Source organism: Semicossyphus pulcher, unplaced genomic scaffold (genome assembly GCF_022749685.1).
Source record: "Semicossyphus pulcher isolate SPU_LCO1_2020_fin unplaced genomic scaffold, fSemPul1.0.p SCAF_1, whole genome shotgun sequence".
Taxonomy (NCBI): domain Eukaryota; kingdom Metazoa; phylum Chordata; class Actinopteri; order Labriformes; family Labridae; genus Semicossyphus; species Semicossyphus pulcher.
In genome coordinates, this window is record NW_027211603.1 from 10,723,115 (window position 1) to 10,740,235 (window position 17,121).

At 41.4% G+C, this 17,121-nt stretch overlaps 1 protein-coding gene across 12 annotated transcripts in view; it reads left to right on the forward strand.

Annotated features, from left to right (window-relative positions):
* The first annotated feature begins 2,392 nt into the window (after window positions 1-2,392).
* Window positions 2,393-17,121, forward strand: part of baz2ba (bromodomain adjacent to zinc finger domain, 2Ba) — a 66,649-nt gene continuing 51,920 nt past the window's right edge. For all 12 annotated transcript variants that reach the window (XM_069657585.1, XM_069657820.1, XM_069657662.1 and 9 more), the window contains exons 1-2: window positions 2,393-2,577; window positions 16,946-16,988. The gene's annotated coding sequence lies outside the window, so the exon portion shown is untranslated. The remainder of the gene's footprint in view (window positions 2,578-16,945; window positions 16,989-17,121) is intronic.

Consider the following 17,121-nt stretch of genomic DNA (forward strand, 5'->3'; position numbering starts at 1 on the left):
TTTCCTGTTTCTTTAGTGGCTCATTATACTTTCTAATCAAGACAAAAAAAGTCCCTCTTTTAGACAGACATGCTGTCTCCCTTCCCCCTTCTCTTCCCTGTGGTGTGCTTTCTCGCATTGCAGTCATTGTGCTGGCACTTATTATGTTACAAATGACCGAGGTACGGCAGGCATTCTCAGTGTGCATGCAAAGAAGGCCCACCCTTCTATGCTGCTAGTGCCTTCTCCTAATGACGATGCTCCGAGTGCCCCCCGACGCCGCCCCCATGCAGGCCTCTCCCTCCATTCCCGCCCCCATGTGCTCTCTTTAATGAAGATTCTCCAATGCAATTAAAAATCCTTGCTTCTCGCTGCTACTGTATGACAAACACAGCCACCATCATTCCTCACGGCCTGTCATTCCTGCTACAGGAGGCGGAGGAGATGGAGAAATACACCAGGGTGCCAGTGGCTAGAGAGACAGATAGGGAGGATTGTGTATGCGTGTGTGTGTGTGTTTGAAGAAGAGCAAAACCCCCCATCTCAACAGGTAATGGAAAGGGGCAGAGAAGAAAATCAATGACCAAAGAACATGGAGAGCAAGCGTATAAAATGGCTTTAACTGCACGCCACGAGCTGAATAAGGGGTTCTGTGTCCACCCTCCAAACTCGGGTGATCATGAATGTTTTATCAGACCCCCGCCACCACCTTTTCTCTTCTTTTTCTTTTTTCTTTAGACATGAAAAGGAGTGATTTCTGAGTAACATCTTTGCAATTCTTGCAATCACATCTAAAACGTCAGGGTGACACTTTTTGATGTCGTGACATAACAGCAGAGAGAGAGAAAAAAAGAGCGAGAGAGGGAAAAAAACAGGATGCATTTATGGTCATTTATAATGTTTATGAAGCATTAATATGAATGTGCCTGTAAACCAACACTCCATCAAGCTGCTAACAATGAGTTCATTGTTTGTGCGTGATTTATGAGGTGTCTATAAACCAAACAGTGAACAGTTTGTTAATCCAGTATAATACCTGTTAAAGTGGGGATGTGACATGCAGAAAGAGGAGACACACACACACACCAGTTGGCTCTGGATCCGTGACCCATCCTCATCAGGGTGGGGCATATAAGAACAGTTGCCCACTCCATCTGCAAAAAAAAAAAAACTCCCCACCACCCCCTCTCCACCCCACCCCCTTGTTGTTTTCCAGTTGAATGAAATAATCTTCCCCCGTCTGGAAACCCAGTCTGGGTCAGAGGGCCTGCGTTCAGCCTGTTGCTTATTGTGTGTTCAGAAGAGGAGGTAAAGCATACAATTAGGCACAGATGGTTGTCTTTGCCAGGCAATGTATTGATCCCATCCTGAGGAAGATCTGTCCCATTTCTGTTTTTGTTATTGCAAATGGCCTCTAATTTAAGGCCTGTGTGAAACGCATTTGTTGTTGTTTGATCATGTTACATCTTCTGAGGGATCGTCAATTGGTCAGTTAATAGTGAGACAAACACAAGGAGATTGAGTGACTCGGTAATGAGAAATTACTGTAACTTAGTTCATGAGACAGTAGCTTTACAGATAGATAGATAGATTTTTTTAATCATTGAATGTGCATAAATGTATGGGAAATACTAGGCTATATATTCATTTTAAAACTGATTTAATCACTGATGATTCCACCTTGTTGATGCTTCATCACCTGAGCCAGCAGTTTCTCTTACGTAACCAAATCTGAGACAATGACTCGAATAATCAACGGACAGAAAACTATTTTGAGGATTATTTAATCATGTAAAGAGGGAAAAAAAGCCAAATATTCTTATTATACAGGTTATACTTATAATGTAGGCAAATGGATTCATATAAGAGCCCCTTTCAAAATAAAACAATAAGAAAATAAATATCAAGAGTCAACCTTTCTTTTCTCTGCAATCTGCAAAATCTTTGCATGTTTATGTTTTTAGGTAAATCCATATTTAAAGGCAATATCTGCAAACTATAATCAACATTATCATAATTAATAAAACTGAAAAAAGTTGTATTAAAGTTATTACTTTTAGAGCAGAAAACAAAATTTTATGTGTTTTTTTTTTTTTTGTAAATGCATCATTATTCTATAAATTCTGTTACTTGTTTACACTAGTGGCCGATAATCGCCACACAGGTCCGTGTGGCTTCCTAACAACATCATAAATAAAGTTACCGCTACATCCCTGCCAGAGCTGTGAAGCTACTGACAAATGTCGCATTTCGAGTAACATCGGTCAATAAGAGTATCCTTCCTTTACTACGGCCGCTGCACAAATAATAAGTTTTCTTTGTGTGGCAGTAGTGAGCTGACGTCAGGTCGGTTCCTTGAAGTGGAGCTGAATAAACCTTGAGAAGAGTCTCCTTCAATCTGCTGTTAGTAACTAACACACACACTCACACACCGAGACTCAATTACTGCCCAATTCCCTTCTTTATCATTCGTCCCCGACCTCTTTCATAACCAAAAGCGACCAAGGAAAAAAAGAGGCGAGAAGAAGACCAAGCCGAAGTGTTAGTTGAACTAAAAACCCACGTTGGAAATAAGTAAAGTGTCGAAACTAAAAAAAGGTAAGTGTTTTTATTTCACTGACGCTGTTTTCCCCCACATCACAGAACAAGCGATGAGCTGCGTAGAGCTGGCTTCGCTTCGAGTTTCTTCGCTTTTTCCCTGAGCTTGTGTTTGCTTTATAGATAGTTTCTTGGTTTCTGTTACGCTGTAATTCATTCAGTCTGTGTATTCCGAAGCGGTACATTTGTTGAAATGTTGAAGTTTTTTCTCTTTAATTTGAAAACGAAGTGGTTTTTCCTCTTCTGAGTGCTGACCTGATAGTGGGAATCGTCTTTGTGTCCCTCTCTCGTTTTCTCTCGCACCGTTCACTCGGGCTGCTGTATTTGATAACTTGTTTAATCGTTGAGAAATCTAACTTTTTAAAGGTTTATGGTGTTGTCTGTTTTGCTTTTATAAACCGTGTTTATGTGCAGTTATCGGTTTTGAGTGCGTATTTGGACGTTGTTGTTGTAACCGTCAACGTAAAGGGGGTAACTAGGAGACACTGGGCAGCCGTTGGTCCTCGCTGCCCGTCCGTTAAAAATCCATCCAGCTTTAATAGTCCCTCGACGCGAAAATAAAACAATTAGCGACAAATACATAAATATCCCCTTCGGTTCGGATTAACTTTGACGTATAATATTCATTTCTTTCTGCACGGAGGTAGAGAGTTTGAGCTTTTTCGTGTTGCTAGTTATTTCGCTGGCCAGCCTGCCGGGGAGCTGCTGCTGCTGCTATCGCGGTCGCTTCCTCAAACCGAGAGGCACGCAGGCGAGCTAGCAGCCGCTTGGCCGAGTTGTTGAAATTTATCCCTTTGTGTATATTACAATATCCTCCATTTTTTCTGCCCCTTCCAAAACAACAAGCCTCTCGCCATCTTGGTTATTTTAAATTCGTCCCCCCTTCACCACGCCAAGCACCCCTACCTTTCCCCCTCTCTCGCGCACACAAACACACACACAGGCTACTTTAAAAGGAAATGGATCCACGTTTTTTTTTCGCAAGTTTTACCAAAGTTTTAGACTTCTTAGAAAAAAACGTCAACGAGGAAAGCGTCCTGTGTGCGGTTTTAAAAGGAAATGCAGGTGGTTTATAGATTGTCAGCGATGATTTGCAGCCAGTTTTATCGTAAAGAGGGGGCACTTTGTGTTTGTGGCGTTTGAGTTATAAAGCAAATATAAAGTGACGTAGTGTTTTATGTCAGTAATGACATATTCTGGGAGACAGGTGGACATGTTTGTATCAAGGTACAGCCACAGTTAAACATATGTATTTGTGCTACTTTAAAGCTAATATGTTGATTAATGTGGTTTATAAGTTTACCAAGCACTGCTTTATATTTATCTTTGCAACTGAGTATGAATAGAATGAATGAATGAAGGAAGGAGGGAAGGAAGGAAGGAAGGAAGGGATATTAATTACCAAGAACCCTATCAAGGGAGGAACAGTCAAACTGAAATTTAACTGGATGTCACTGCTAAATAACAGTGATTAAACATAATTTGACTGACAAACTTGTTTGAAACAACTGTTTGATTCAAAAGGTTATTATTGGCCTTTAGATAAACCTTTTGCTGTTTTTTAACACAAATTTGAATTGATTGATAGATTGACAAGTTGAAAACATACACACGCACACACGTTGTGATTGTGCATACACACATAGCACGCGCGCACACACACACACACAGTTTCAGTCACCCCTTACTGAGCTATAATAGAGGTTTGCAACAGTTAAGACACTAGACTCTTCGCAGAATCATCCTGTGACTTGGAAATGTCATCCATCTTACAAAAGGTGTTATTTTAGCTGCTCTGCACATCAGAGTTAAAACTTGATCTCACTTTCTTTCCCCCTCATGTCCTGTAAGCTGTTCAAAAAAGAGGAGGGGGGGTAAAAAGAAAACAAACCGAACAAATGCTTTGAAATGGAAAATCTGATCATTTCACCTCCCACCTCTTTTGTTTGCCCGTTTATTGCTGCAAAGCTGGAGTGCAGAGGAGCAGATGTTTAGCCAAACATGAAGGCGCGGTGCCTCTGTCCTTATGGGGATGGCTCTCCCCTCCTCTCACTGCTGATGCATCGACATGACAGCTGCTTGATTTCATGGAGCTGCTAAGAAGCCATTAGTGGTATCAGTGAATTGAAACGGAACAGTGTTTCTCAGTTTTCTGCCGCTATTACAACTGTCTATTCTCAGAGTCATTTTGTGCAGATTTGCTTGAATATGTGTGTGTTCCTGTGTGTGTGTGTAAGTGGGCAAGTGCTGCAGCTGAACATACAAACCAACAAGAAGTACTAATATATTTGTGCAGTGTGTTTTCCCCGTAATTTGGGAGAGAGTGAGCAAGAGCAAAAGTGGAAAAAAAGGGGAACAAATCTGTCAGAGTTTGTTTGCCATGTTGCTTTGAAATGAAAGCACACTGTGCTACCTCAAGCACACTCAAATCAGAGATGTCTCTCCTTGCCAGGCCAAGAAAAAAAGAAATCAACTCTCGGCTGGAGTTTCATCCTCTCCCTCTCTCTCTCTCTGCTTCTCTTCCTCTCGCTCAAATTGGAACTGTTGTTTTTGAAGAGATAAAGGAGGACTTCCGCTTGACTTGAACATTCAGGAATTAAGGATAGACATAGTTAAGCCCTATTTGCATGTCTACCAAAGTCACAGCAAACGGTTGCTATTGACTAAGCTGATTAGGTGAAATTAGGTTCACGAGCTCTGTGTCTGGGGGTGCTGAATCTGACAGAACTTGGACAGCTTTTGAGAAGACAATCCCATGAGCACACATGGCTGTATTCTCTATAATCCTCTACTATTGAATATGGGTCTATCTTTTTTTATATGGGAGGAAGCCCCATAGTTCCTTTAAAAAAGGAAGTATAGTGAGATGTATGAGGTGTGCTGGATATATATTGATCAAGTCATCAGTATGACAGGTGCTTGCTTAAAATTATGCTACGGTATCACTTTGTTCTTTGAGTGAGATCATCTAAATGATGTCAGATGTATCGGGCCGTGTTTTTGATCTGTTCAGCACAAATGTCTGCACCTTAAATTATTGATGTCTTAACACAATGGCCAAAGCGTGTAAGCTTTTTTGCTCAACGAGAAACTTTTTCCATGTTTGAGTAGAGCTCAATTCCACATTTTGTTACCAACCATAACAGTGGAAACGGTGTGATATTGGTCATTTTAGGGGTTCACCTGCTGTAGGAAAACAAGGTTAATGCTATCTTAAACTACCACAAGACTTCATCGCTTAAATGATTGCATAAGCCTGAAGTCAATCACACTTACAATGCAGTTAACTGATTTTACGATTTTAGCCCAATCTACTGTAGTTTCTATCTGATAACATATAATGTATGATGTTTGCTTAAGGGCATGATAGCAGAAGAAAATGACTAAATGTTAAAACTTTTGAAAGACTGTACTCCTGCAAACACAAGATATTTGCCTATGTGCATCCTATGAGTCAGCCTGTAGATTAATCCTAACCCAAATGCTTCATGACACTGAAGTATTTTATATTTAGACCCAGATTAATTAGACCTACAAACAATCTATTGATAATAATAGCCATCTGGGAGCCCTGTCAAATCTCTGCATGTAAGCGCAGACACAGAGCTGTGAAATTCAGAGGAAGTAGAGGCCTGCTACGTGATAACCAAACGATTCAAGAGCAGAACGTTAGACAGAGTACTCATCATATTTCCTCATGCTTCCTTTCGCCGGTCAGCCATTTGCATATGACTGTGCATGCAGACATGCTGGAAACAATGATGACGAATGCGCCGAGAAACTGAAGACTTTTATCAGATGCTTTTGAATAGACATTAATCCTATAAGGGCTAATGGTCCTTTGAGAAAAAGCAGTGTTTTAGCAAAAGCCCTGAAAGCTTCTAAGCATCAGATTGATGCTTCTTATTGTTGTAGATCAAGTCGCTCCTGTGCTCCTGTGTGTCTGTTTTAGGCTTACAGTTTTGTGCTGTGTGTTACAGGTCCATGCAGGCAGCTCACGTATTGATACGTGTTTACAGGGCCTTGCAGGTTAATGTCCTCTCTGCTGGAAAGTTGGTTAGCTCTCAGATGATCTACCTAACCTTATGTTACCCTGCTATTTTGGTGTCTGTGCCTGTTCACTGGATGTCCCGATAAGCATCAGGGTACACAAATGATTGTCTAAAGTGCAAGCTCAGACAGGGACTTTTAAAGTAACCCTGTCACATACTGTAGCTATCTTTCATTATGAATCTCTGCCACTGTCTGAGGAAAAATGCATCTTGTTTTGAAGACTAAGCTAATGAGATCAGGCACGTATGCCTCCTGTTGTAGGAGCAAATGAACAATCTTTAACTGTTAATGAAGACTAAATAACTGCATTTCTGTGTGGATTACATATGGTGGATTAATTACCAAACAATAAGCAGTGTAAAGTGCAAGCAGGTCACCCCGTGTTGACTTTCAGGAGACGGAAGACGGAGCGGCCAAATTTGGGAGGGAAAGGCGATAAGCTGCTTCTTTGCTGCCCGTCCCCTGGGCCTCTATTTATCATTCAATGTGAGAATTTCCTTGATGAAAGTCAAGGTTGTTTGTGCATGCTCTGTCTCGTCGGGATGCCTGTTTTTCCACCAGCAAGGTGAAAAGGTTGATTTTCCCCCTCCAAAGAGAGATGCCTTGTTCGGAAAGTCCAGGCTAGTTTCTTTTAATGAAGTCTCAAAAGGTCCTGATGATTTTTCCACTTCAGGGCTGTTTTTGTTTTGTACATTAGCGAGGAGGCAAAAATACAGATGTACTTCTTGTTTTGTTGGAGCCGTAGAGCAGCCTGCATACAAGTCCTCATAATTCGTTGTTTGTCTCCGTCGCATATTCACGTGGTAAAGACATGGCGACGGAGGTTATCACTTAATGTGAGCTGAAAGCATCCATTTAATGTGCTCTTCATAAAAACATAAGTTAAGTAAGTAAATGGCAACATAATGGATGCTTTTTTTTTGTCTTAAAAGGAAATCTCGTCAGTGTTATTTGGCTTCATGCAACAGAAAAACAGCTGAACTTGGCTGGCTTGGAACAGCTTAAAAACAATGTTAGGGATTTTGTTTAAGGAAGCCAAACAAAATCTTTTCTTTCCTTTTTCGCCTCCGTTTTGTTTCAGTGCTTAAAATGTTATTTCGGCAGGAACTTGATTATAGAAATGCCATCCAGGTCTGAAGAACCTGCTATTTAGCTTAGTGTTTACCTCACCTTGACATTCTCAATCTGTAGCAGGGGGCCTGTATTTACACCTTCCTCTGGAAACGCTCATGCTGGTTGCATGCGCTCAGATGGGAAAAGGATACTGGGAATGGAAAAGAAATAGGAAGAATGTTTCGGATGCGGGAATGGGAATGATATTGGTTTCTCTATTGGTGTGCCTCCTGGGTCAGTGGGGTTCTTGATGATACTATAGAATAGCTTGTAGCAGGCAGGGGAGCTGTGAGACTTGGTGGGTGTTAGGATGCACGTAGACACACACACACACAAATCTACACACAGACACTTGCTGTCAGAACACAGGCATTTACGCATAGGGACAGGACACACACACTCACACAAATGCATGAGATTGCGCCTCGACAGCCCCCATTTATTGATCTTCTTCAGCATTTAAAATCTGGTCACTGCTGCCACAAAGGCTTTTTATTTTAGCTGCGCTGGCAAAGACGGCTCCGAGCTAAGCCAGAATTTTAAATATTTAACTCCTACGGAACGCCATGAGAAATGACAAGGATAGAGGAAAACTAATAGGAAAGCAGTTTTGTGCTGTGCAATAGCTATACGCGTATTTGTTTAGAGCCATGTTTTATAGAAACCACGCAGGTACAATCAGCTCTCGCTCTGTCAGATGTGTAAGCGCTACAGTTTGGAATGCAAATCTGCATGTATACAGCATCCTGTCCTTTATCAAGTCTTTGTAGTATTCATGGACATCCTTTTATTTCTCTCCAGGAAAAGTTACACAATAGAGATAAGTGCTCACCCAGACTCTTAACTTAACTCAGCACTGACCTACATGGCCTCACCTTGTTAGCAGCCCGGGCTGAAATGCTAGCACTCATTGGATTAGTCACTTCTGGACCTGGGACAAGGTACTGTTTTTAGCTTTTTAAGTTTAAAAAGGGATAGTCATGTGTAGAGAGGCGACTCAACGATGCCTAATCCACAGGAGCCCTATAGCACGACGTCTCACAGTCATTACCATCCTTCTCTCTCTGAGTGTGTTTCTCTTTTCTCAACGGACACAAAATAAGGTAGTAAAATATTCATCCACCCCTTTTCTTCTTATGTGTTCGGTTAGTCCCAGGTGGTGGAGAGGAAATGATCTGACTAGCTGTGTTCACACTACATTTCCAAATCATTTGTCTTGAAAAGGTCAAAGCACATTCCAGTGATTTGGAAACCTTTCCACGCTGTAGCAAAAATGTATGTTAACATTACTTATACCAAACACCACCAACCAGAGTTCCCTTCATCCAGTTCAACCTGCTCCTGCTGTTATTTTTCTCTTGTCCAGCTATGAAAGCCAAACCCCGCTCGCTCTGTGGCATTGTCCCGCTTTCCCCCTCTCTCTCTGTCTGTCTCTCTCTCACTGAGTCTGTCTGTCTCTCTCTCTCTCTCGCCTGTGCTCTCTCTTACTGAACGATGACACTGAGAGACAGCTGTAACGTGAGACGCCTCTCGATCCTGGCAGGGGCTTCGAAAAGCCGAGGCAGAAGGGAGGGAGCGGGCCTTTATCTGAGACTGGGGGCGCTGACCTCCCTTCATTCCCCTTCTCTTTTTCTTTTTCCTTTCTCTGCCTGTCTCTACGTCTGCTTGCATATCCTTTCCTCCCCCACCAACCGAAGCCAAGACTGCACTCTGAAACAAGTGTAATGAAGAAACGCTTTGGACCTGCTTGTTGCTTTCAAATCGCGAGCATCTCCCCTTCTTTTGTCTGAGCTACACGGATGCAACTTATCTTATTTCTTCAAGGGTTTACAGAATATAGGGGTGACATGTGTTTGTGATCTTGTATAAGGCCTCCTTCTGTGTGTTTGTGTGTGCATGTGTTTTTGGAAATAGATGGAAACATTCGCGCACCCCCCGGACTCGAGGCTATGGCTGCTAAATCCTCTGTGAGAGCTCCCGTGTGTAATCCAAACATTTAGAGCTAATTTAAGCATGCAGGCAGGAGCAGCATCCTTTAGGAAACAACAGCTCTCACTCTCTCTCTCTTCCTCTCTCTCAATCCCTCCTCCACCAGCGTGTGTGTGTGTGTGTGTATATGTGTGCGGTTGAACTATATATGTGTCTGTGTGTGCACGTCTCGTTGTCGCTGGAGGGAAATGAAAGCACTCAATCACTCACCTGTCAGAGTACTTCAAATTCTGTCCATAACACACACACATACACACTCAAATGGACACACACACACATACATGGACACATATGTGCATACACACTCACCCCTGAGGGTTTGACAGGACTGGCCCTTTATTGACTCCCTTGATCAAGGAGACAGCAGATCCATTTAATAGAAGCAGCACACACACAGAGCCGGGCATTGAAATCAAAGTGGATCCACATCTGCTCTCCACACTGCTCCACTGTAGCATTTTCCGCCCATACAACAGAGCTGGTAGTCATTTAAAACTGTGGCTACAGTGGGTGTTGAATTAAAATTTGCAAGCCAATACTAATAGAAGTCATCATGTAGGGTACGCTGACGGTTTGCTTGTCATAGCTGTAGTGTACGGCTCTGATTTGCCTCCTAACCACATCTTGTGTTGTTGTAAAGAGGGTCAATCATGTTAATGTAATCATGATACAAGCCCGGCCGGGGTTATAGGCATGTTCTGTTGGCCTTGGCCCCGGTGCTTCCCCCAGTTGGCCGTGTTTTGTGCTGAGTGTTTTGGAAGGCCAGTTAGCCAAGAGGGTGCTGGGAGGAGATGTGACAGCTGTGTTGGTCACGGCTACTCTGACCTTCACACGTCATCTTGATGGATCATCAGGGCTGTAAAGATACACTGGACCTGTTGTAAAGGCTCGTGCTGGCTCTGATTGTCCAGTGGTGTTGATCTGGTCTCATACTGGACTGATATCATTGATGCAATTAGAGATCTTCTGCTTCCTTTTTCTCCTTCCCAATACCTGAATTGGCATATTGGCTGATCTACCTATAAGTACCGATCTCAAAACAGAACTAAAACAGCTGTATACTACCCATCCTGTATGACCTGAATTGATACGACTGCTGTCATTGTATGGCCTGGCTCAAGTTAAACCTTTTGCAAAATATGAACAAATACACTCAGAGAAAACATTTTATTATCTAGTTAAGTATCTAGTCTCTCTCTACTGTGTCCATCTAGAGTACTTGATACATTGATTTTTAACCTAAAACCGTTTTATTCAGTGTTTTCACCAATTTTAATTACTGGGTTCATTTGCACAGCAGAGAGAAGACTTTTGCTGATAATTCGGCTCCTGTTAGAAACCTCTTGAACATTGAAAACAGAGGGAGTCATTTACTAAAAACAAGCAGAGCACATAGATTTAAGATAAGCTAACGATAGCAGCTGCTCAGCTTATAGCCCCTTCAGAAATACACATCAGCTCCAGTCATGTTTTAAGACATCTAAAATGCTCTGCTTGAAATAATAAATTGTGTCTGTCTCCCTCATTAAAAATTCCTGAATCTGCCCACTATGCAAATTTCCAACCGCCCTCTCCGTTGTGAAAACAAAACATGTCTCTGCCATCGTTTTGCAGCAACTTGTTGAAACTTAGCTGGCTTGAAATGTAGTAATTAGTAGTAGTAACGTTAACGTTAGTAATCAGTAATGAGTTTGCTTAGCGACCCCCGTCCATTAACAGGATTGGCTCCTTAGGTTTGTGACGTCTCAAACCTGCCCATCTGAAAACGTGTTGTTCAGCCTGTCCTTCGTACACTGCAGTTTAAAAGCAGACAGGCCCAGCCATGGAGATGACCGCTTATGTTGTCCCTGATATGTCTTGTAGCACATGAGAAACACCACATGGAGATGTTTACAAGGTTAAAAACCTGATGTTCACTGGAGGGGGGCTTTACGAGTAACTGCTTTCTTGAAGGAAGTTAAATTCCATGTTAGCAACATGTAGTTGTTCGCTTTCGTCTAATGAAAAATGACCAGAAATCAGCCTTCTTTGCTGGTCTTACATGGTAGTTGCCGTAAGCAGCCATAATACGTTGGTGCAGACAGCAAAGGTCCTAACCTTTGAGTAAATCATAGCATAGACTTGTTTACTTGTTAATACCTGATCCCGCATTTAAAGCTGTATCTGAGATATCTCTAGTACTGAGTTTGGTATCGGAGCAGCTCTCTTCTTAATGCAGCAGTGGACAGTCACAATATAGCGAGGCCAGATTGACTGCATCTCTGAATGGGGATTTATCTCGCAAGAAAAACAAGAAAAAGGAAGTGGATTGGCTAATGCAGCAACGGGCTCCCTGCCATTAAGAGAAGAGTTATCATGGCAACACAAAAACATGAGTACATACACGGACAAAAAGACAGATGCACACAATCCTGCCTGCTATTTCATATATATATTGTACCTCTCACAAATGGATTGCACTAATGTTCTGAGCTTTTCGCCAGTCTCAAAGCGCTTTACTGTGTATGTGTGTGTGGTGTAACCCGTTCCCTTGAGATGCCACTTGCTCCATCAAGTCAAGGAAGAAACCATTTAGTGGAATGACAAACACACACACACAACACAGCACAGCACCGGGAGGCTGGGAGGGATTTGAATTGCACTAACGTTTCTCACACAAAGTTCTTTATTCCTCCACCCGCTCCTTACTTCGCCCTGAACATACACTTACTCACATACAAAGGTACTTGCACAGAGATTCCATTTTGTCAGCTTTCAGCCCCAGATCATGTAACAATAAAAGATGCTGCCCTGCAGTTAAACACTGCCAGTAAATCACAGGGCAAAGAAAGCTGGGAGAAGCACTTATTTTTAAGCAGCATGAGAGACCACACTGGGGGGGAAGGGGTTGAGACAGATAGGGTAAGACAGAGAGAGAGAGAGAGGGGAAGAGAGAGCTTCTTTGTGCACTGTGTACTGGCATTGTGTGTGATGAAGAGATGAATCACTGCTATTTAGGGATTGGTTTCCTGCAACTGATTGTGTGACGACTCGGTGGCGGACAGACTGTCAGGACTTGCCTGTTTTGTTCTGGGGGCTTCAGGAAAATGTCTGCGGCCAAGTCTCACTCGCTCACTCCCACAGGGCCCCGTGTGCCAGAGATCAACTGAGACAACAGAGACAAACACCTCACCAGTGTCGCTCTTCTAACAAGGCATCAAATATTAAAAAGCTGGGGATTTTAGCCCAATCTCAATATGTGTACTTTGAGAATACACTTGTTTTCTTTGCTCAAATACCAACAGTTTTTTGTAAAGATGGCTCCCATGAAACATGGCGTGACCTTTCTTCTTCTCTCTCTCTTAGTCTGTCTCTCCTTCTGTGGCTGCTGTAAAAGTCCGACCCTTGTTTTTAACCCTGTTTAGATGCCTCAGAGCTGCTGTAAGACTCCTAAAGTAAAGTCAACATCTGCGTGGCTGAGGCAAAGGGGGTAGATTAGGGAAACCAAAAAAGACAACTCAGAGAGACATCATAGCAGTTAGCTTGTACGCTGCCCGTGCGCGAGCTTGCCTGCAGTGTAAAAGCAGGTAATTATAACTTTGCAGATAGTTCCTGTTTTTCCTTTTTTGTGTGTTTTTTGCCTTTCAAGTTAATAAGATGGAAATTACTAATAATGATGGCTTTTATAAAAATGACATTTGATTGTTACACAAAAATAATAAGTTCACTTACATAACTTGGGGGCAGTAATTTGTTGTCTCACTTCAAATAGCTTTGTGTTACTCTCAGAAACATGATTACATGTAGTCTCTCTCATTAGAGGCATTCATAAGTAAACCTTATTTTTGCTCCTGTGATAAAGTGACATTATTCAGGTTGTTTTTATTCTACTACAGGGCTCGATGTTACTAGTTGCCAGGCTGCAATTGCAAGACATTTTAAGAAATTGTTCTTGAACTTTGGTAGCCAGTAGTGAAAACCAGTGAAATTGGGACAGGAAACTTTTTTATGCTGAATTAAGGTTAGGATTAGATCAGGAAGTGTAAATGTGCATGTCGAAGAAACCAGTGACTTGCTGGATTAGTTTCTGACAACAGCTACATTATACTGGTGTTGTTTAAACCTGGAAGTGAGGATGGACTCAAAGAATTATGTTTGGTTATTTTAATAAAGTGTTTTTGTAAAATAAATGTTATCAAGCTGATTTATATCTGCAAAGCATCTTAAAGTGTTAATCTCGAAGATCTCAGTTTTGTTTTATTTGGCAGCCCCTTTAGCGATAAATGGTAATTGCTGGAGCACACTTCCCAGATATCCAGACAGTGTCACATGTGTGACGTCCTCGGTTGGCTCCGGTTGTAACTCTTGATTTTCCTGGCTAACGGCCGCTTTCCTTTTTTGACTGTTTGGTTGGATTTTCAATTATTTTTTGAAGTTATATCTGTAGTCATCGATCTTTTCTTTGTTTGTTCAGCCATAGTAGATTACTGTTTACTCGCAACACTTGCAGAGAGCGGAAAAGCAGCCGCTTAGCTCCGCCTACCCTCTCTGGCAGACCAACCACTGCTGAGTGATGGAAAACACATCACTAACTGGGCGCACTTGTGATTTTTTTCTGCGAAAGTCCCCACAATCACCCAGTCTGTAATACTGCAAATGCAAAGGCTTTCATCAGTGGGCCATAGGCTCAATCACCATTGTGTTACCTCATTCAGCGATAGATAGTGACTTACAGACATTTATTTTAATGAAAACCTAAGACATTACTACTTTCATTATTCAAAATATTAGGTGAATATAATATAAAAATAAGCAAATAAAAATATGAATGAGTTACCTCATTCTCAGCCTGATAACCAATTTTAAAGTTAGCGTTGAGGCCTGTTCTTTGACTTTTTTAAGTTAATATATAAATAAAGCTGGTTAAGATAAAGTTTCGGTTGATCAATTCTTTAGCCGACCATGTGATCTACAACTTTGTGATATTTGATTAATTGTTAAAGCCATTTTCCAGGCACAAACAGTCCCTTGTTCCAGCTCCTCAGTGGCTCAGATGTTCTGCCTCTTTTGTCTTAAGTGGCTGTAAATTAAATTGATTAATAGTTTATTTGAAGAAAAGGGACAATGTACATTCATCAACATTCAAATGCAACCGAGTTAGCTGAAAGTTTTCATTGGTAGTCCCTTTTGCCAGATGTTGTTTGCATCCTAAAACAAGAAAAACAATTCAATAGACACTATAGTTAAAAATATACGAGTACAGACGATGTTAAACAACATGAGTGGACAGAGTCTGATTCATATGTGATTTGCAAACAGTTCATTTTTGGTTATCAACAAGCCATTTCTTGACATTACACTTAGAATTATGAGATGATGGGAACTCTCTTATTGATATAAACTCTCTTATTGATATAGAGATATCGGTTGAAAAAAAAACAAGCGATTGAGCCTTTAAAGATTTTAGTTTTTCTAGTTTTTTACTTTTTCGATGCATTGATAAATCAAGAAAATAATCTGCTAGTTAACTGATAATAAAAATAATTGTTAATTGCAGTCGTGTTTTAACATACTGACATAATTCATTAGGACTTTGCAGTTGAAGAAAGCACCAGACATAAAGGAAAGAAGTGATGTTTTCATGATATTTCATCCATCTGCCATTGATGTTAAACTAAGTAGATCTTACAGTAAAATGAGGTTAATAGACTAACAGCCTGATTCCCAGTCAGGCAAATGATGGCAGACAGCACTGGCTTTCTTATCCAGTGTAATTCACCTGCCTCGTGGCTGGCAAATCATTTTCAGCGCTGAAGCCCTATGAGCAGAGATCCTTTAATCATCCACTAATAGGCCTTTATGAAAAAGCTGAAGATGAATTCAGCCTACCTGGCTCTCTGTTATCATTATCACTGCGATGAGTTATCAAAGTATTTGTGTGTGTCTGTAGTCCTTGCATGTGTGTGTGTGCGCGTGTGTTTGTCTGTCTGTGTGAGAGTGCAGATAATGAAGGGAACCATTGCAGTTCGATGAGTGCGGGTATTATCAACACCGCCAGTGGAGGTGATTTCTGCTCTGTGATAAAATTGAGCTGTAATGACAGATGTGCGTTGCATTATGTGCCACAGACTTTGACATGACTGCAGGGCATTAAGAAAGACAAAATCACTTAGGCTCATGAGCTGCAATATAGCCATGTATGTTCTTATTATAGCATGAGTCATTCCATCAAGTGACATTTACAGGAATATAAAAAAAATCAGAGAAAATGACGTCTCTATTAAACGCAAGATTTAGCCCTTAAACTAGAATCATGTAATGGTGATAATATGCTGATGAAGAGTCCACCAAACTTGATTCTAACATTGCTGTTGACCAGATGGATGTGTTTACTGTCAACAAGACCTTGTTAGATAGCTACCCACACACGCTGTAACACTGTTTGTGTGTCTGGAAATGTCCATAAGAGCCTGCCTCTCTGTGTCTGCGTGCATGTGTGTGAGCAGGATTGAAGCCACTGTTTTTTGATACCATCTAATCACGCAGACACAAGTTATAACCGACGCTGCAAACGCCGTCGCTGGAAACACTTCTCGCAAGAGCCAGACGTTATTTGCATAGCAGAACAAGTGTATATTAGTGTGAATAAAAGCTGTAAAATGTGCGTGTTTGCTGTATGTTACACATAGCAGGGTGGCGTCTGTTATGGTGAGCTGCTTAGATTAGGCTGAGGCTGTAAGAGCGCAGGAGGGCCTCAGAGACAATGCATGAGAGATGGGCGTGAGAACGCTGGTAAGGCTTGGTTCTCTGCAAGAACTGTCTTGTGTTTGGGGAAAATATCCTCACACTCAAAGCTCCAGTGTCTAGATCCATTTCTAACAAACAGGTTTTGCAAGACAGGGCTCGGGGAGAAAGAGACTTTTTGTGTGTATGAATATCTCTGTGTGCGTGTGTGTGAAGCCACAGCTGGGTTTCAGACATCTCTGTGTGTGTTTTTTTTTTTTTTGTTTGATGTGTTTGAAAGTCCCAAATCCTAAGTTGTGAGAACTTGGATATCCATGTAGCTTCATCCTCTTCTAAAAGCGAAACTCTCAGCATTATCACAACGCTGCATATAAACTAAGCGTTTTATTATCATATAAATCAAAGCAGACTGGAAAAAAACATGTTATTCCTATGACTCAGTTGGTATTTATAACCTGAACCACATCTTTTGTTTCTGCTTTTTCTCCAGGTGTTACAGCAGTTATGTCAAAGAGCTAAAGACATCTCTAACAGTGAGTATACTAAAGAGCGTTCACGTCTCTTGTTTTGCCCCTGGTTTATATCTGCATGTTACAAAACAGTTGATGCGTGACTTTTTAGAATACATATTGTCACACACTTCTGCTTTTACATCTTTTTTTTCTC